This window comes from Pituophis catenifer, unplaced genomic scaffold, assembly GCF_029215685.1.
Source record: "Pituophis catenifer annectens isolate HBS135680 unplaced genomic scaffold, rPitCat1.0.hap2 SCAF_5, whole genome shotgun sequence".
NCBI classification, from domain to species: domain Eukaryota; kingdom Metazoa; phylum Chordata; class Lepidosauria; order Squamata; family Colubridae; genus Pituophis; species Pituophis catenifer.
The window spans coordinates 97,143,393-97,165,384 of NW_027256885.1; positions in this window are offsets into that span (position 1 = coordinate 97,143,393).

The window sequence follows — 21,992 nt, forward strand, 5'->3', positions numbered from 1 at the left end:
GTTAGATTCATATCCAACAAAAAACATTTTCTTTGCTCTTTGTTGTCCCTTTCGTCTTAATTGAGAGGGAATATGAACCCAAGCTGGAGCACCAAATGTATGCAGATAGCTTAATTCAGGTTTTCTACCATGCCAACGTGTGAATGGTAATTCACCAGTTGATGAATTAACTACGGTATTCAAAACATGGTTAGCACACATTATTGCTTCACCCCAAAGTGTATCAGGCAAACCAGAATCAGTTAACATGGACTAGCCATAGCTTGCAGTGTTTTTCCTCTACGTTCTATATAAGCATTATGTTGCGGTCTATAAGGGGCAGAACGTTTATGTTCAATACCTGCCTCCTGCAACATATTTTCTAATCTTATATTGGTAAACTCGGTACCATTATCTGTTACCAAGCAAACCACCTTATGTTTCTGTTTTCTCTCAACAAACTTCAGCCAGTTTGAAAAACACTGAAATGTTTCTGATTTAGTTTTCATTAAGTAACAGAAACCATAACGAGAAAAATGATCTATAATGCTTAATATATAACAGGCACCACCTAAACTTGGTTGTTTAGGTCCAATAATATCAGCAAACACTACTTCTAATGGTTCATTAGATGTAAATCCATTGACTCTGTTTGCTGGGGTTACTTTGCTCTTCTCTCGATTACATGCATTACAATTGAGGTATTTGTTACAAGGTTTTAACTTTATCCCCTCAGATAATTCTACTGTTCTTCTTAACACCTTAAAGTTTATATGTCCTAAACGCCGATGAAGCAAATGAATGCATTCATCATGTGGCTTCTTATTGTCATAAACTGAGTTAGCATTAGCCATAATTGCTGGATCATCTTTCAATATAAACAAATCATTCTCTAACTTTGCAGTAACTCTTGTACCATTCTTTTCTATCAAACATTTATCTCCCCTAAAGGTTACTATAAATCCAGCTTGTAACAATGCTTTTACAGATAACAAGTTGAATTTTAGTTTAGGTATATACAACATTGGTAACTGCTCATTTATACATGAACAATATGCAATACCTTCTCCAGATGCTTTCATTTTCCATCCTTTGGCTAATGATACATGTTGTTTACTATTAGTCAGTTTTACAAACCTTTCTTTACTTCTAGTGATAGACTGCGATGCACCACTATCAACTACCCACAAATCATGGTTTACAGTAGTGGAACTGGATATAGCTAGATTAACATTCTTTTTCACTCTCTGTTGATTGCCAATATTCATTTTCTTACCCTTATTACAAAATTTAGCTATATAACCCTTAGCCCCACAAGAAAAACATTTTTTAACAATATAGGCAGTTGAAGACAATTTTTCTTCTTGTGGTTGTCTCTCTCTCAGTTGGTATCTTTCTTGCCTTCTTCTGGACTCTTCTAACAATCTTCCATTTCAGCTCTTCTGATCCACGTCTGGGCGGCTCTTCAGATGAATCACCAAACAGGAAAACAGGGTTTAGTCAAGCAATCTTTAATCCGCAACAGTCGGGTATCAAGGAAAAACCAAGTACGAAAGTAACAAAGTCAGCGCTGAATGTTGGGTTTCGTCAGCGCTTTTTAAAGCAGCGCGCTGACCGCGCCCACGCCCCACCTACATGTTATTGTCTTTCACAGCTGTTCCTTATTTCCTCCTTCCCGAGCCGACAGTACTTCTGCATTTGAGAGTTGCAGACGGCGTTGCAGATGACGATTCTTCACAGGCGACCCTGAACCGCAGCCTATGCACAGATATTAGCAACCACCACCACCAGAACCCATTGAACCCATCACCACTACTAACCCGGATGTCTAATAAACATCCCCACTGCCTGTCTGTGGATTCGCTAGTCGGCCTTGGATGCCTCTCCCGCTGACATATGTGTCGAGCTGATGTCGGGCTCGACAGGCAGCCCCCCTTACCAGGTGCCTTCCTGTAAGAAATAAAAAACATATCAGCAACAGCCTTTAAGGAGTTTATTTTGGTTTATGTGGGGTGCTTTAACATCTTGTGCATACACCCATGATGATTCTTCATATGGGTAACCCTTCCACTTCAGTAAATATTTAAGCCTCCCTCATTTTATTTTGGAATCTAAGATGTCCTCCAGTTCATATTCATCTTGGGCAACCGGACTGTCACTGCGTTAAGTGTTTGCCAGCTGAGCTTCCATCTTAAGACTTACGGTAGTCTGCCAGAGAACTTATCTGTAGCAATAGAGATAAGACTGGTCTTGTGAGACATTGGACTACTGCATATGTCTACATTCTTTCTTTTCTAACTTCCTGATTTATACTTTCTTTGTTCGTCTGTGCGATGAAGCTGCCGGTAAAATGTAGTTAGCTGGTTTTTTATTTCTTTATAATAAAATGTTTCTTAGAATATATTTTGGGTTTTCTTTCTTTGAAAGTATACAGCATGGAAAACAAGATCCATTCACCTCTAATTAATTACAGTTTCCCCGGGGGGGGGGGGACGAGGCTGATTCACGCTTCGACAATGGTAGCAGAGGATGGTTTGATTTATGTTGTTTTCCTTGGCTGTTGCTCAGCTGATAAGCGAATAGGCTATTAAGCAGATAGTTTAGTCGGCGACCGAGGAACGCTGATTATTTACTGCAAATATGCCAAGAAAGAAAAAGAAAACCAGATACAGGGCACAGTCTGCTGAAGACTTATATCTCTCTGATGAAACAGTGGAAAAGATTGTACAGAGGTTTTCAACTTTCCAAACCCCACTTGCCTCAGCGACCAGACTAGAGGAAGGTGCTGTTGGGGGAGCTTATCCTGAAGAAGACGTACTGTTACCAAGGTCAGTGACGCCCTCTTCTGATTTTGCATGCTCACAGCCAATTCCTAAAGAAGCTCTGGAATTTGAAATTCCACAAGCGGCTGGGTTTTCTTTACCCACAGAGATAGGTGAAACTCATTATTCTCCTGTGCAAAGCTATCTTGATCAAATAGAGGTTCTAGAAAATGAGCTGTACAAGGCGAAAGCGTTTGTTTCTATACTCAAGTCAGATAAGAGGGACTCTCGTGTTTTTCAAATTCCTGAGCCCTCCATTTTGCCTTCTTCTTCAAAGCCAAAGCCACACCCACAGGAGGGTTTTGTGTCAGGCGAATCAGAACAGAAAGCTGTGACCACGTCACAATTGACTTATGATGTTGTGCCTTCTCAGATTACACGACAATACAAAAGCAACAAAACCGTTTGTGATGCCTGAAACTAGTGTTGCAGCACCATCTGCTGGCGAAAGTAATTTACAAGATAAAGCTGAATTGCTTCCCATGTTGCAAGAGCACTTACAACAATTACAACGAACTTTTTCAACGATGTCTCTAAATCAATCAGTTCTTCAGGCTGCAACTGTGTCTCCACAGGCTCAAATTTTAGCACCCCCTGGTGGTGCAGATGGGGCACAACAATGCTTAATGCAGCAAAGACAAGTGCCAGTCCCTCCAGCAGGCCATATTAATATTGCAGCTCAAGCACCAGTGGCAGCTGTAGTACAACAAACACAAGTCCAAATACAGCGGCCTCAGGTTCAATTACAAGTGCCTTTAGCTGCACAGCCCGCCCAGCCAGGACCAGCGCCTGGTCCATTGGTACCACAGGTGTTTTTACCAGCACATCAAATGCATGTTCCTCAACAGGCATCTTCTATTGTTCCACTGGCTGGTGATTCAAAATTAAAGCGTTCAGGACAAAATTATAAAGCATGGGTCAGTGAGGTTGGACTTTTACTCCGTAGAGAAGGTACCCATTGCATGGTGTTTAATCCTCCTGGCCAGCCATGGGCTCCTGAAATAAGAGACTTAGATACTAAAGCATGCACAACATTATTGATGTCCATGGATACTGAACTGCAGGTTACTTTTCCACCTGATGCAACTGCCCAACAAATTTGGGCCCAATTAGAAACATGCTACCGGCCTGTTTCAATTGAATCTACATGTTTGCTCTTGTCTGAGTTCCATGGTTCGAGTTTAAAACCTGGTGAATATATTGGAGAACATTTAACTAAAATGAAAGGAATGAGAAAGGAATTGGGCGAAAGAGGCTATCTTATTGATGATTGTCAAATGATCAGCATTATTATTAACTCATTGAATTATGAATGGAAAAATGCCATTACAAAGATTAATCAAGTGCCTATTGCCCAACGCACAGTGGATCATGTATGCAGAATTTTAACCGAAGAAGAGGCATTTATGCTAGCCACGCCACATTTGAGAGGACCACCCGCATCAAGAGCTCCAGTGAGGCGTCCCTTCCAAGGAAGAGCCTACGTTCCAAGGATGCCAAGATGCTACATCTGTAATCGTCTGGGACATGCCACCCGGGATTGTTCCCAACGATTTCCAGCTCCCGTCACGTACCAGCCCAGAGAAACAGACTCCAGAGGAGGCAGAGGCAGAGGTGGAAGACAAGGTCATCGTGGTCCAAGGCGTGATCCACAAGCTCCACTCGCCACATTGGCTTTGACCAACAATCCATAACCTCGTCCAGAATACGACAGACGACTTCTGTGGACTTTGGATAGTGGCGCAGCATTGCATGTTACCTACAGAAAGGAACTTTTTACAGAGATGCACGAGCCTGAACCTGAACTACGTGAACTTTATTCTTTTTCCAATCATCCTTGTCAGGTCGTAGGAAAAGGAACTGTTTATGTTGAAGAGCTCAATGTATTCATTCCTGATGTTTATTATATACCAACAGCAAATAGTAGTTTGCTTAGTCAGAGTCACTTGTCTAGAGTATTAAAGTTCCAGGTCCACCACCTCGATAAAGCAAGTTATATAGTTAAAAATGGAGATATTGTTGCTGAAACCATGCTAATTGGTGGTGTTTATTACATAAGGCCAAAGTCTAAACCGCAAGCACAGGCAACTATACAGACTCCAAAATAGGAGAGCACAGGCCCAGAGAGAGATCCTGTTGTTACTCCAAAGGCTCCTAAAGCCAACAAAAAGAAAATTAGGAAACAGGCTGCTCAGAGCAAGCCTGAGGTTCCTCATAAAACTGTTAATGTTGAAAATTCACTAACTGGTAAACCTTTGCATTACAGGTGTATCCATAAGTGGCATAGAAGTTTGGGGCATGCCAGTTTCCGTGTTCTTAGGAAGATGCCAGAGTTTGTGAGAGGTTTGGATCTAAAGGGGTGTAAGGTGTTTTTGGATTGTGCTGTCTGCAAGAAAGCCAAATCCAAAGCAGTAGCCATTCCAAAACGCGCTACACGCCTGTCAACACGCATTTTTGATTTGGTACACACTGACATAGTAGGTCCTTTTACGCCAACACTTGGTGGTAAAAAATATTTTTTAACAATTGTTGATAATTACTCTAGATATGGATATGTATATCCTATGAAAGAAAAATCTGAGACCTTTCAGATCTTTAAAGACTTTGCCGTTTTTGTTTATACCCAACACAGAGTAAGCATCACCAGAATTCAAAGTGATCGAGGTGCTGAATTCATGTCTCAGCGGTTTCAGGACTGGATGTGTAAGAAAGGAATTATTCATCAGACCTCGGCGCCTTATACACCGGCACATAATGGGGTGGTAGAAAGACAACAAGCGGTCCTGCAAACCATGATGCGTTGTCTCCTGGAAGACGCCAACCTCAGTATCCCATACTAGGGTGAAGCTGTTAAATATGCAAATTATATTGTCAACCATACTTGGAGTAGTGTAATAAATCAGACTCCTTTCTTCATGTTGTATGGGTACAAGCCTGACCTCAAAAACCTCCATATTTTTGGTTCATACGCTATGGTGAACATTCCCTTAGCTCAAAGAAGGAAAGGAGGTCCAGCAGCAAAGAGGATGAGATTTATGGGTATTGATGATAACTCAAAGTGGAGCAAATTTATTGACTCCAAACATGTAATAGTGATTTCCAAATCCGCCAATTTTGAGGAAGATGCTGACTGGTCCAGGATTCACTCCAATGATCCTGGAGTTTATTTTCCTAGAGATGATGTTGCTGATGCCTCAAAGTCTGATCATCAAGATTCACAAGGAAATGTTCCAGCCACTAGTTCTTCTCAACTTGATGTTCCATCTTTGCAAGCCGCCGATGCTAACACTAGCGACGATGGTGAAGACGAGGATGAAATGGAAGAAGAATGGACGGCTGTTCCGAGGTGTTCCAAGAGGGCCACAAAGGGGATCCCTCCACAGCGATATTCGTGGCAACTGACAAAAGCACCCTTGCCTTTGATTTGTACTGTTACACTTCCTCCTGATAAGTTTACACAAATCAAGCAGCTTCCTGACTCAGAGCAAGAGAAGTGGTATGAGGCAATGCAGGCTGAAATGGACAGTCTAAAGAAACTTAAGGTGTTTACGCCTGCAAAACCTCCAGCTAACAAAAAAGTCATTGGCACTCGATGGGTCTACAGAATCAAGAAGAAGCCAAATGGTGAGTCATTGTAGAAGGCCAGACTTGTAGCTCAGGGTTTCGCTCAACGTTATCCTGAGGACTACACAAATACCTACTCACCGACAGTCCGGACTGAGAGTGTAAAAATTGCTTTAGCCACCGCCACTATTCTTGGTTTGGAAGCTTTCCAGTTCGATGTTGGCACGGCTTATCTACATGCTGACCTAGATGAGGAGATCTACGTAAGAGGTCCTCCAGGGTTCCGACAGCAAGAAGGGGATACCTGGTTTCTACAAAAAAGTCTTTATGGTCTGAAACAGTCTGGTTTAATGTGGTACTTATGTCTTAGTGACAAACTAAATTCAATGGGCTTTATTAAGTCCGAAACTGATGAGTGCGTGTTTATAAAACGATCTGATAATATGTATGAGATAGTTCTTGTTTATGTTGATGATATTGTTTATATTGGTTCAAATAAGCAGATGAGTGAGAATTTTGCTAAAGCTTTGCAGAGATATTTCACATTGAAATCTTTAGGTCATGTTAACACTTATTTAGGTGTTCAGATTGATAAAGCACAGAAGGGGTTTAGTCTTTCACAAGAGGATAAAATTGAACAAATTTTGCATCATTGCAACATGAAAGATGCTAATACAGGAAGCATACCCATACAAACAGATTTTCACAACCTGGCACATGAACCAAGTCCTGAGTTCTAGGATCAAACACTTTATCGTTCAGTTATTGGGTCACTGTTGTATATTAGTAGTTGAACTAGACCCGACATTGCACTTAGTGTTAATCTCTTGTCCCGACACGTAGGTAAGGCAAAACAGTTTCATTGGACATATGTTAAGAAATTATTGAAATACCTAAAACACACTAAATATATGAGGTTATTGTTAGAACCAACACATACTGACTGGGAATTGATTTCCGCCATCTCGGATGGCATGAATGAAGGTGAAGCGGTGGAATGGATAGCTGAGCTTCACGACGAGGAGGCTCCTGAGCTAGAAGATGCTGATGAATTCATCCAATTGATGTGGGTCAGATTCAACAACATTGCCCAGCAAGTAGAAGCTGAAACCCAAATTAAAGCATTGAAGCAAGCTGGAAGACCCGCAAAAGAATTAATATGGGAGTTTCGGAGGCTGTCTGGGAAGTTGTGTGGCTGGCCAGAACGTCCGATGGTGCATACCTTCAAGGAAGCCCTGGATCTGGATCTCAGACAAGCCTGTGGCATAAGGGGAGTACCAGACCGGATACAGTCATGGTACAACACTGCCGTCATTCTGGACCTAGAGCTTCACCCTCACAGGAAACCAGCTGCAGATAAACTGACCAGGAGACCATTAGGACGCCAGGCACAGATGAAGAAGCCCAAAGAGCCCCCTCCCACACCATCCAGGACTATCAAATGCTACCGGTGTGGTCAGCAAGGCCACCGGGCCTCAGAATGCCTGGCTCTGACCCCCATTCCTCAAACCAGGTCACCTGCTTGAGCTGGAGCAAGGAAAACCCTGTGGAAACTGCCAGTCAAAGGACGGAACGTCAAACAGGCTGCAGAAGTCCCACTCCTGCCCATCGAAGCAGAGGGAACTCCGGTCAGCAGATCTCCTCCAATCACCCCGGGGGAAAACAGTGGCAACGACAACCCGATGGTAAGTGGAGCCATCTGCCCCTTTGTCCTCAAAATTATGTTAGCAGTCCCAGAGATGGGGGTCCAAGGGGAAGTAGAAGCCATCATAGACACCGGTTGCATGCAATGCCTAATCAGTCTCCCCATAGTTGAACAGTTGGGCATACGCACGAGGCCCCTTGTGTACCCCATCAGCTTTGAGCAAGTTGACGGAATGCTAATTGGTGGGGCCCCTGCCACCTTGGTCACTAAGCTCGTCAGACTAGAGATGGGGTGCCATCGGGAACTCCTCCGGTTCGTGGTCGCCCCAAAGATGACCGACTCAGTCATATTGGGACTTGCATGGCTCAATAAGTGGGATCCCACAATCTCCTGGGGTGGCAGCTATAGGAAACTAGTCATTGGCATTGGCCCATTGCCACCTGTAAGGCAGGACCATCCCCTAGAAGTCACCACCCCAAAGGAGACTACCACGCCAGAACCTGCAGCCCTGGCCCAAGACGCCCTACTTGGTAACCAGCAAGTGCCCAAGGAGTATCAAGATTTATTGGGGGGGGTTAGCGAAGAGGACTGCAATTTCCACCCCCCTCATCGCTCAACCGACTGTGCGATAGAGTTTGTGCCAGGGGATAAATTACCCAAGACGAAAATGTACTCCATGACTCCAAAGAGATGGAGGAATTGAGTGTCAGGGTGGCAATTAATCCCATTCCGCTTTGGGGTAATTGCACCTGATTAGAGACGGGACCGTGGCTTTTCCTTGCAGCATACTTTAAGAAAATAAACCCGAGATATATTCTAACAAACACATTTTATTATAAAGAAGTAAAAACAGTCTTACTAGCTAATGATTACATCTTGGCAGCATTCCTGCCTTGCCGGCAGAAGTTCTGGCAGACGAACAAAGAAAGTTAGAAGAAAAGTGAAAGAATGTGGACATGCGCAGTGGCTTAGTGATAAGAGTCAGATCAGTCTACCGTAAGTCTCAGAATGGGAGCACAGCTGACAAATACAAGAAATGCAGTGACAATCCCCTTCTTTTGTCAGTTGAGCGGACATCAAGTACATCATCAATTAAGGCACATCTTCTTACGCAGATACTCGTGTTGAGCTGCTGGAAGTGGTTTGTTGAGCATGTCTGCAATTTGATCATGTGTAGATACATACTGCAATTTAACAAAACCTTTTTTCACTAATTGTTTTATGTTTTGATAACGGATGTCAATGTGTCTGGACCTAGAACCTGTGAAATGTGATTCAGAAATATAAACCACCGATTCATTGTCTTCCATCACGGTGATTGGTCGGATCGGACATGTCCAGATATCTGTGACTAAAGCATCAAATCATGTTAGAGAATTACATGCATCTGAAACACAAGCATATTCAGCTTCAGTAGATGAACAAGAAACAAAATTCTGTTTACGCACTTGCCAGTAAACAGGACATCCATTCAAGAACATCATATAACCTGAAGTACTTTTACATGATTTCTTATCACTCGCCCAATCAGAATCTGCATAACAACATAATTCTGCATAATCAGTATGTGTTGGTTCTAACAATAACTTCATATGTTTAGTGTGTTTTAAGTATTTCAATAATTTCTTAACACTTGTCCAATGAAACTGTTTTGCCTTACCTACGTGTCGAGACAAGAGATTAACACTAAGTGCAATGTCGGGTCTGGTCCAACTACTAATGTACAACAGTGACCCAATAACTGAACGATAAAGTGTTTGATCCTCGAACTCAGGACTTGGTTCATGTGTCAAGTTGTGAAAATCTGTTTGCATGGGTGTCTTTGTTGTGTTAGCATCCTTCATGTTGCAATGATGCAAGATTTGTTCAATTTTATCTTCTTGTGAAAGACTAAACCCCTTCTGTGTTTTTTCAATCTGAACACCTAAATAAATGCTAATATGACCTAAAGATTTCAATGTGAAGTATCTCTGCAAAGCTTTGGCAAAAATTTCACTCATCTGCTTATTTGGACCAATATAAACAATGTCATCAACATAAACAATAACTATCTCATATGTATTGTTAGATCTTTTTGTGAACACGCACTCATCAGTTTTGGACTTAATAAAGCCCATTGAATTTAGTTTGTCACTAAGACATAAGTACCACATTAAACCAGACTGTTTCAGACCATAAAGACTTTTTTGTAGAAACCAGGTATCCCCTTCTTGCTGTTGGAACCCTGGAGGACCTCTCACGTAGATCTCTTCATCTAGGTCAGCATGTAGATAAGCCGTGTCAACATCGAACTGGAAAGCTTCCAAACCAAGAATAGTGGCGGTGGCTAAAGCAATTTTTACACTCTCAGTTCGGACTGTCGGTGAATGTTCTGTCCCCGTCCCACACACGCACCCCCACAGACGGCCCGGAGGTAATAAGCCACACGACAAAGTCTTTGAAGATAAAGCTGGCAGCAATCCAGTGGCTAGCTGCCAATTCAGACTTTACTCACACAAAACAAAGATTAGACTGCAAGCATTCCGATAAAGCAGGCAAAGTTTCAGCAATACAAGGATTAGTCCAAATGCAGTCCGACAAGGCAGGCAGAAGTCCAGTAACTCAGAGATCATGGATTATTTCTAGCTTTTGCTTGTCACAAACTGAACCGGCCACCACACCCACATTTATACCCTGTGGGGTGTGGTCCAGTGACTCAGCTAATCTCTGGCATGCCTTCCCCTCTGCTGCACACGCTACTCCCTGCGCTGCTGTCGAGGATCCAGCGAGCACTTATCTCCTTCGTCGCTGTCCACCTGTGGCTGTGGGGACATGCTTGGCTCTGGGCCTATCTCTTGGCCTTCGGTGTCCTCCGAAGGCATTGCCAGAGAGGAGGGTCCTGGAGAGGGAGGCCTTGCCAACTCCTCTCCCTCACTCTCAGAGTCTGCATCTGTCGATAGCCCAGACTCAGGCAACAGAGCCAGAACACGTAGACCCGGAACTCCAGCCATTCAAAATGAGACAGAACAAACTCTCGGGACTGAGGGGTTGTGTGCTGTGGGGAGACAGGGTCGTTGTACCAGAGACACTGAGATGGGATACTCTGAAACTGCTACATGAAGGACACCCAGGAATTGTAAAAATGAAGGCTTTGGCTAGGAGCTACATGTGGTGGCCCGGGATGGACAAAGAAATTGAAGCATGGGTGTCAACCTGCGAGCCCTGCCAAGAATCCAGAGCAGCCCCGAAATCAGCACCCACTCACGACTGGGAGAGCCCGGGACCACCTTGGTCCAGAATACATATCGACTTTGCAGGGCCATGCAAGGGAAATACATTCCTGATTATCGTAGATGCGTTCTCAAAATGGCTGGAGGTGGCTCTCATGACATCTACCACATCTGAAGCAGTTATAAAGGTACTGAGAAGACTATTCGCCACACATTTATTTATTTATTTATTTTATTATATTTCTATACCGCCCTTCTCCTGTGGGACTCAGGGCGGTATACAGCCAGGATAAAACATAGCGTATAAAATTTAAAAACATTTTAAAAAACAATTAAATAATTTTGGCCCGAATTTAAAACAACCCAATTAAAACCGAAATTTGATTAAAAAACTGAGAGGATGGAATCAAGCCAGCCCAGCTAGATGGAACAAGTGTATCTTCAGGGCCCGACGAAAAATCCGGAGGTCTGATATCGTGTGTATCTCAGGGGGCAGGTCATTCCAGAGGGCAGGTGCTGCCACAGAGAAGGCTCTCCCCCTGGGGGTTGCCAGCCGGCACTGCCTGGCCGACAGCACCCTGAGGAGGCCCTCTCTGTGAGAGCGAACCGGTCGGTGGGAGGCTATCAGCGGCAGGAGGCGGTCTCACAAATACCCTGGCCCTAAGCCATGGAGCGCTTTAAAGGTGGTCACCAACACCTTGAAGTGCACCCAGAAGACCACAGGAAGCCAGTGCAGCTCACGCAGGAGAGGTGTTATATGTGAGCGCCCCGTCGCTCCCATAATCCCCCGCGCGGCCGCGTTCTGGACCAACTGCAGCCTCCGGGTGCACCCCAAGGGGAGCCCCATGTAGAGAGCATTGCAGTAGTCCAGGCAGGAAGTGACGAGTGCTTGAGTGACCGTGCGTAGGGAGTCCCGATCCAGAAAGGGACGCAACTGGCATATCAGGCGAACCTGATAAAAAGCCCCCCTGGCCACGGCCGTCATATGCTCTTCTAAAGACAGCCGTGCGTCCAGGAGGACGCCTAAGTTGCGAGCCCTCTCCGTGGGGGCTAGTGATTCGCCCCCAATAGCCAGCGATGGCACCAGCTGGCTATATCGGGACGCCGGAAGCCACAGCCACTCGGTCTTGGAAGGGTTGAGTCGGAGCCTGTTTCTCCCCATCCAGACCCGCATGGCCTCCAGGCACTGGGACATCACTTCAAGGGCATCGTTGGGGTGGCCTGCGGTGGAGATGTACAGCTGAGTGTCGTCAGCATACTGATGGAACTTCACCCCAAAGCCACGGATGATCTCGCCCAGTGGCTTTACATAAATGTTGAACAGAAGGGGCGAGAGGACTGACCCTTGTGGCACCCCACAAACAAGGTGCCTCGGGGTCGACCACTGCCCCCCTGTCAACACAGATTGTGACCGGTCAGAGAGGTAGGAGGAGAACCACCGCAAAATGATGCCCCCCACCCCCAGCTCCTTCAACCGGTGCAACATGATACCATGGTCGATGGTATCAAAAGCCACTGAGAGATCTAACAGGACCAGGATAGAGGAACAACCCCTATCCCGAGCCCTCCAGAGATCATCCACCAACGCGACCAATGCCGTTTCCATGCTGTGCCCAGGCCGGAAACTGGACTGGAGCAGGTCTAGATAGACAGCTTCATCCAGGTACCGGGGAAGCTGCTGCGCCACCACACTCTCAACAACCTTCGCAACGAAGCGAAGGTTGGAGACTGGACAATAGTTAGCCAAAATAGCCGGATCCAGGGAGCGCTTCTTGAGGAGGGGCCTCACCACCGCTTCTTTCAAAGTGGCCGGCAGGACCCCCTCACTCAGAGAAGTGTTAACAATCCCCTGGAGCCAGCCTCGTGTAACCTCCCAGGAAGCCAGTACCAACCAGGAGGGACACGGGTCCAATAAACATGTGGTTGCGTTCAGCCGTCTCAGGATCCTGTCCACGTCCTCAGGAGCAACAGGATCAAACTCCTCCCAGATAACACTCTCAAGTCCTGCCTCAGTCATCCCGTCCAGACTTACCCAGTCAGAGGCCAGGCCTTCCCGAATCTGAGCGATCTTGTCATACAAAGTCCTCAGCTCGACCCTGCAAGGGATCATCCCGTGAGGAGGATGATCGAGGAGGGAGCGGGTCACCCTAAACAGGGCGGCTGGGCGATTATCTGATGATGCGATAAGAGCGGCAAAATAGCTAGATTTCGCCGCTTTTATCGCCACTAGGTAGGTCTTAATATGAGACCTCACCAGTGTTTGGTCGGATTCGGAGCGGCTGGTCCTCCAACTACTCTCCAGGCGTCTTTTCCGGTGCTTCATCTCCCTCAGCTCCTCAGAGAACCAAGGAGCTAGGTGAGTTCGGTGCCGGGTCAGAGGCCGCAAAGGAACGACACGGTCCAAAGCCCCGGCGGCCGCACTATCCCAGGCGGCCACCAGGTCTTCAGCCGAGTCATGAGCCAGAGTCTCAGGAAATGGCCCAAGCTCCATCTGGAACCTATCAGGATCCATCAGGCGCCTGGGGCGGAACCACCTGGTCGGTCCCGCCTCCCTGCAGTGAGGTGCAGCGGTTAGAAAGTCCAGTCGAAGGAGTGAGTGGTCAGACCATGACAAGGGTTCGATGACTATATCCCCTGTATCGAGGCCACTTGACCACTGACCAGAGACAAAAATCAAGTCCAGAGTGTGTCCACCTATGTGAGTAGGGTCATGAATTAACTGAGTAAGGTCCATGGCCGTCATGGAAGCCATGAACTCTCGAAGCACCTCAGACGTTTCACCGATAGATGGCAGGTTGAAATCCCCCATGACTAAAAGTCTGGGGGTATCAACTGCCACCTCAGCTATGATGTTGAGCAGCTCGGGCAGGGCCGTTGCCATGTGGCAGGGAGCCAGGTACGCGATCAACAAGCCCATCTGTACTCCACGGCCCCACTTCACAAAAAGGGACTCACATCCGGCTATCTGTGGAACAGTGGTCTCCCTCGGATCAAGACCTTCCTTTATAATAACCGCCACGCCCCCGCCCCTGCCCTGGGCTCTCGGCTGATGGAATGCACGGAAGCCTGATGGGCACATATCTACGAGGGGGACTCCCCCCTCCTGGCCCAACCAGGTCTCCGTAATACCTGCCAGGTCCGCTCCCCCCTCTTAAATAAGATCACAAATGAGGGGGGCTTTATTTACCATGGACCTGGCATTGCACAACAGCAGCCGAAGGCTCGGGCCCTGAGAGACTGAACAGCCTGGGGTGCGAGAAGGGCTATGGGGACCAGGGCACACCACCACTCGAAGATAGTGAGTGTGTGCCCCCACCACATGATACGGCCCCCTGCTCCCACCATATCTGCCCCTCCCACTCAACGCGTTGATGGAAAAGCCCTCAACAGATTGGACTCTAATGTCCCCCTTACCCCCGGAATCCACACCCTCCATGGCCCCATTGACAGCTGGGCCGGACCCCTCCCCCCGCAGGTTAACCCCCAAACCCACACAACCCTCCCGCCCCTTAAAATCCCTTAAAAATCTATCAAAAAGTTTCCCTAAAAAACCCCTCAATCCCCTTTTTGCAACATGCCACCTCTCAGGGTGCCAACGCCCGTCATAAAGGTAGGCCCTTGATAAAGTAGAGGGCGACACCTGTGAGAGGGGGGAGTCTCACAGAACAAGAAGCTCTGTTAGCGAATACATCTAATCAATCAATTAATTAATTAATCAATCAATCGGGGGAAAATCGACGGCCTGGGGGTAATCAAGATAGTCCAAAGTCTGGAAAGGGATATTCAATCAATTCCAAGTCAGTAAACTCCACTGCTCTCTCACAGCAGTGGATGGAGTCTTAAGCCGCTTCGAGGCCAGATGTTAACACCAGCTGCCCTCTCACGAAAGCTGGGAAGGGCCAGAAACCGCAGTCATCGACCGGCACCATGAAAGACTTGAAATCCGAATATCTCCCTCTTACAATTGGGGGCATTGATGACAAACCACCAATCTACAGGTCCACGGGCCAAGAGAAGACTCCGATAGCTCTAGCGGCTGCACCTTAGGTGAGTAGGGAGGTGAATCAGGAGGCTATAGATGTCCATGTCCATGGGAGGCAGGTATTGTATCATATCATAGCAGGTATCGTATCATATTATTCAGAGGCATCTCCAGATGATAAGTGGCCTCGTGGAGGCTGACAGACCACGTAAGGCATAAAAGCCTGGCCCAAGGTCTTTTGCAACCATCAAACAGCAATGTTTCTAGCTCACCCCCATCTACATAAGGGGGGGAGAGCCTCTGGAAGGACCAGGAGTGGGCCCCCTCCAGGTGGGCCTCCCATCCATAGCTGTAACCGGCAGTTCCAAGAAACAAACATTGATGGTCTGATTCAAACCGTGGTCAGGGTGCCCCTCACTCTCCCTATACAGGCTCCTGTCCCTTTCCGGCCTCTCTGATGTTGTCTCTCCCCGCCGCTCGTCCCAGTATTAAAGCGAGTGCCAACCCCGACGATGCCAGCTCTGTCCACCGCTGGGTTTAACAGGAAGCCCCTGCCATCCCCTCGGAGTCCCTGGAGCTCCAGGGAGGGGCTGCATTGCCGACGCTGCCACCGCCCGTTTCACCAGTTTGGCAGCTGCGGGGAGACGCCGAGGACGCCGAGGGTGCTCTCCCCGCTCGTAAAGCCGCAGTGCAGCTGCCTCCATCTCGTTCCCGGCCATCGTGTCCTGGAGAGCTGCCAGCTCTCAAAAAGATGACACAGATCGGTGAGAAGCTCCCCTCACCAGACGTGGGGCTAAATTAGCTGGTCCGGCCCCCGAAACCCCCAAAAAACTGGGGAATATCCCCCGAGTATCACCGCCGCTCAGCTGGAAGTGGCCATCTTGGACATGCGCAGAGGGGCACATGGCCTACCAGACCTTGTAGTCGCCGATAACAGGCCCCAATTCACGGTGAACTCTTTTGAAATGTTTCTAGCTGATCAAGGAATACGACACGCTTTGTCAGCGCCGGGAAAACCATCTACGAATGGACTTGTTAAACGAATGGTAAGATCCACGAAAGAGACACTGATGAGGTTGGGGCCAGAGGACATACAAGCCAAAATAGATAAATTACTGGCAATACAACACATCACACCAAGCGCTACAACTCACCGGAGCCCAGCAGAACTACTGATGGGGAGGAAGTTGAGATCCCCGCTGGACAGACTACACCCGCAGTACAGCATGGAGAAACCAACCGATTCTACAAGCTGGGTCCGACAATTCCAGGCAGGAGATAAAATATACGCCAAGAACTTGAGCGGAAACCCCCTCTGGGTGCCGGCAGAGATAACACAAGTAACGGGCCCTTTATCATACAGAATCCAAACGGAAGACGGACAGCACTGGAAGAGGCACATAGACCAGATCAGAGGAAGGGTAACGAGAAACGAGAGCAAGCCACAAAGAGACTGCCAAGAGAGAAGGAAAGACAAAGAAACAGCAACAGGTCAGGCCCTACCACAAGCACCAGTGCAAGAGAGTGAAAACTCAACCCCGGAATGGAACAGCGAACACTTATCTGGGATCCAGGAGGAGGAGCCGGATGCCAGAGAAAATCCACGAGGACAGCCGAGGGAAGTGGAAAAAGAAAACGAGCAGAATAAATCCAACCCAGCACCAGAGTTCGAGAGAGTTCCGGAGGTGACTCCAGGAGAGCAGCGGAACTCGACCTCTCACTCCGAGAACGCCAGAACGACTGATCTGCGCAGGTCCAGTCGAGCCCCAAGGCGACCCGCCTACTTGCGGGATTACGTTGCCTAGCGGACACCGGATTGGTGGACAATGAACTAGAGGGGAGGGGTGTTAAGTATTAAGTGACAGTTTAAATGAGCCAATCAGGAGTGAATCCTGAGAGTGGGAAATTCGGAGAAGCGTCAGTGGCTGAAGCTGGGGACAGCTCCGTTTAAAAGGAGCTGCTGTGGCTGGTATTGCCATTGCTGTTACGGAGCCAAATAAAGTATCTAAGCTTACTGTGTGTCCAGTCCTTCTTTACCACCCACAATCTAACATTAAGGTTAGTCCCCTTCTTCCTGGGAGAGAGAAGAGCGGGGGCAGGGAGAGAAAAAGGAGTCGGCGTGGGATGGTGGGGGGTGGGAGCGGGGGGCGTCTTAGTCTCGGCTGGTTGCTGCTTCCTTGGGTCCCCTCAACTTTTCAGTCCCAGAAAGCGGCTAAAAAATGCCCTCCTCCATGCACCATTTTCCATCCTTGCCTCCTTCCTGTTTTTATTTGGTTTTCCCTCCCACCCTGAAAGGAGTTTCAAGCAAAAGGAAGCGGGGCGGGGGGGGGGGGAGAGAAGGATCCGGGATTGGGAAGCGATTGGGAAGAATGAGAATGAGGAGGGCTTCCCGGCTCAGGGAAGGCTCAGAGTCCGGAATCCAGAGCGCGCCTTTCCCCTTTTCTCTTGCTGCATTTTTATTTCCAAAGCCCCCCCTCCCCCCTCCAGTCCACTCTCTTTCTCTAAAAATGGAGCTCTTGGTCCGAAAGCGGGCGGTGTGTAATGAAAGCAAGATTTAAAGGAAACAAAGTTGAGCTAGTTTATAAGGAAAACAAGTACTGTCAAGGTTCAGTGCAAGCCATACTAGTATTCCAAACTAATGAGACTTAATGTCTGGTTAAAATGGGTAGTACTTCCATTTAAAGAAGAAAAGCATAGCTCAGACTATTGCTATGATTTTTTTGCTCCTGTTGTTTAGGTATAAATTTTGTTAATGTAGAAATTTTACTTACAGCCTATTAAACAACGGAGCTAGCTGTCTGCCTGCAATCATGTGTATCTATTAGGAGTAAATCCCACTGAAAGAGAGTAGCCTTACTGCCAAGTAAACATGCACAGGCTTTACGTAGTTAAGAGATAGGGTATCGATTAGTATCAGGTGTATTATAGAGAGAAATGAGAACTTCTGTAACAACAGATACTTTGTGCTCAGACCGTGTGTGTGTGTGTGTGTGTGTGTGTGAGAGAGAGAGAGAGAGAGAGAGAGAGAGAGAGAGAGAGACAGACAGACAGACAGACAGACAGAGAGAAAAAGAAAGAAAGAAAGAAAGAAAGAAAGAAAGAAAGAAAGAAAGAAAGAGGGAAGGAGAGAGAGATAGAAGAGAAAGAAAGAGGAAGGAAGGGAGAGAGAGAGAGAGAAAAAAAACCCTCTGTGCTATTATTTTTAATTGTTCCATTATTTATCATGTGTTAATATTTTACACTGTCCCTACACCTAGAGTGATTTTACTGCCCAGGGCTACCACATATTTTCCAGGGATTTACATGCATTCAATGTCTATAGTCCAGAGCATAAATATGTGTGTGTTTATTTTGTACATCAGGTTGTATAAGTCCATCTTAATATGCTATTCCTGGTATGTGATGTTTTGTATACATACAGAGAAAGAAGCACTCTTGTGATCTTTGACTTTTAGGATTGCTGTCAAACATCAGCCATAATACTGACTGTTTTGAACAATATGCAGGTTGTATTACACGAATGGCTATTTTATATGTGAAATTATGACTGAAATATTTCTGCACCTATATTGGTTCTCACTGTCAGAAAGTTTTAGGTTGCTTCTCTCTTTGTTCAGTTTCCATTCATTGCTTCTTGTTTTGCCTTCTGGTACTTTGGAAAATACATTGCCCCCCCCTTCTTTCTGGCAGCCCCTTAAAAGCCTGTTGCCTATCACACTCTTGGGCAAAGCATGTGAGCCATTTCCTCCTTTCAGTGGTCCATGAAAGTACAGCTATAGTATGTAGATAATAAAGTTGAAAAAAGGTGAACATTTTTACAGAACTATAGATACATTGAGGCTGGGTGTGACAAGGAATGGCTGGGAAGGGAGGGGCCAGACAAGGCACCCTTTGACGTGAGTGACATTGAGTTGGTCACACCCACCCAGTCACATGACCATCAAGCCATGCCCACTGTCACATGTTGTCAAGTATTTGCAAGCCATTGGCACATGTATCATACAGACACTAGTGGAGGCAGAAAGTGCCCCCACCCCTATGTGGAGAGGAGGGGCTTACACTGAGTATAAAACCCCCTCTAACCTTTCCACCAAACTCTCTTTTACATTTGTTCTCCATGAGACATGATCTTTGATAAGGGTAGTCACACACGCTGTGTGCCCCCTATCCTAATGGATATTAAGACAGCCTTTGTATATAGTTAATATGTTTTGTTATATGAATAAATACATTTATCACATTTATTCATGCATCTGCCTTTGGACTCTTCTATGCTCCTGGGTGTTTCTACGATCCCAATTTCCACAGAATGGTAGCAGAGGGAATGGTAGCAGAACTCCACTCCAGGAGCTGTTGAAAAGGCGAGATGCCCTCCAAAATAACCTGTGAGAGAAGCTCCCCTGTTGTGACCAGAGGCCTTCAACGGAGGGGAACTTCACAGCAGCCCCAGTCTGAATCAACGATGGAAAACATTGAAGGGGGTTTCCATCCAGCTACACCCTGGCAGCCAGAGGCCACCCAGATGCAGCAAGAGATCCCAGGGGCCAAGCCAGGCAATGTTGGAGAAGGCTTCTTCAGCACTGACGAAGAGGGGGCAGAAGGACCAGATGAAAGCCTGGACAGGCAAGTGGCTGAGATGTCAGAAGAGGAGTGCAGAGCAGCACTCGCCTTCCTCCTGAAGACAAGGGCAGCAGCCAGAAAGAGGCCTGAGGAGGCAGCACCAGAGATGCCTGCCATCCTGGTAAGGACTCCCCTGCCTGATCTCTCCAAGATGGCGCCTGCTGCCAGAGAGACTCCCCCCCCACCCAGTTTCCCGCCAAATAAAATGGCCACCAGGCCACTTCCGGAGGCAACTTCCTCCAAGATGGCTGCTCCCCTGGGCACTTTGCCAGAACCACGAGCCAGGCCATCCCCAGCTCCACAGCCCAGGCCTACAACGCCAGCCAGTCAGTTCAGCATTCCAGCGGCCCAGAGGACCACTCCGAACCCACAAGCCCCTTGCCAGGCCCCGCCTGCCAAGGCAAACATCAAAGAGGCCATAGAGGTCCTGGTCGCTGCCCTGCAACTTATGGAGCAACCACCCATTGCCCCCCCCCGAGGTCCCAGACCCAGCTGCCCACTCAAGGAGGGCCCCAAATCCAACCTCCCACCCCCGGAGGAACCCAGATGGACCTGCAGCCTCCCACCCCCCACTGCAGAGGCGCTCACCATTCACTGAATGCTCCAGGGAGGCCCAGGCTGAGGCCTCCGCACCTATCCGGCCCTGCTGGGATGATCCGGAGCTGCAATCCTGCTCCTCTGATGGAGAAGAGGAGATCCAGAGACATTTCCAGGCCTATCCAGCCCATGGACCTCATCTGATGGGCCTCCAGTCTCCAGAAAGATCTCCAGGCCTTCTTCCCACTCCTCCAAGGCTTCCCCGCCACATCGCTGATGTCCGGGCCTATTCTGAGGCTCCAGCCAGACCTGACTTCAGAGCTCAGAGAGGGAGATCGGAGCTCCAACAAGAAAAGGCTTTGGAGCATGCTCCATTTCCTGCACGTGCCCAGTTGCTTCAAACTACAGAAGGACTACAAAAAGGAGCCAGACCTAAGCAACCGATCCCATGCTTAGGGATCCCAATGCCATTCACAACAGGCTCTTTTCAGCCATTTGAACAACTCCCCATGCAGTTTAATGGCAATAATTTTGTAACTTTGCCAAATAATTTTGAAAAATTACATTTAAGTGGTCAGAATTTTAAAAAATGGTGTAAAGAGATTCAGATAATTCTCTTAAGAGAAAATACTCTGGACATGATCAAAAGACCACCCCCTTTACCTTGGAGCCCTGAAATTGAGTTCCTGCATAAAAGAGCTTACACAACCCTGTTAAGTTCTATAGACACAGCTCTGTATGCCAGTCTTTCAGACGGCCTCACAGCTCAGGAAGTTTGGACTGCCCTATATAATTTGTTCCATAGTGACAATATGGCTGCAACCAGCAGATTGTCAAGAATTTTCCACAACTATAAACTCAAACCTGGTGTCAAAATGGGGGAACATTTGGCAACGCTTAAAGCCATGAGGGATGAGCTTATACAGAGGGGGGAGCCTGTTTCTGAATCCACTTTAATTAGCGTGATGTTGAACTCCCTAGACAAATCCTGGAGTCCCTTTATTATTTCTCTAGAAGGGGTTTCTAGGGAACAAAGAAATATAGAATACTTTTCTGGCCGCTTTATTGAGGAAGATTTAAGGCGCAGAGATGAGGAACAACAAGAAATGAAGGAGGCATATCACAGGCCTAGGCCTCAGAGGAGGCGCCAGGACACAAGTGAAAGGATTAATACCCTTCCCACCTGCTTTGACTGTGGCATACAAGGTCACTTTAAAAGGGAGTGCCCTCGCTCTAGGGCCAACATGGCTGGACTTAAACACAATAAAAATAAAAGAGGCCGTGGAAGAGGGGGAGGTGGTCATAAAGGATACCAATACTGTAGTGTCATATACCTAAGGTCTCTTCCCGTCGTGCAAGGTACCCTTATCAGCTGGTACACATGGATTTGGTTGGTCCTTTTAGACCCTCCCTTGGTAGGGGGCGTTATTTTTTAACAGTAGTAGATGATTACTCTCGTTATGGCCACATATTTATTTTAAAGGACAAAACTGAAGTCTTTACCAACTTCAAATATCTTTACAACCAGATCCAAATGCAACACAAGGTGTGCATCGCTCAGGTGCAGAGTGATAGGGGGACTGAGTTTACATCCAAGACTTTCGAAAAGTGGATGAAGGAGAGAGGTATCCTCC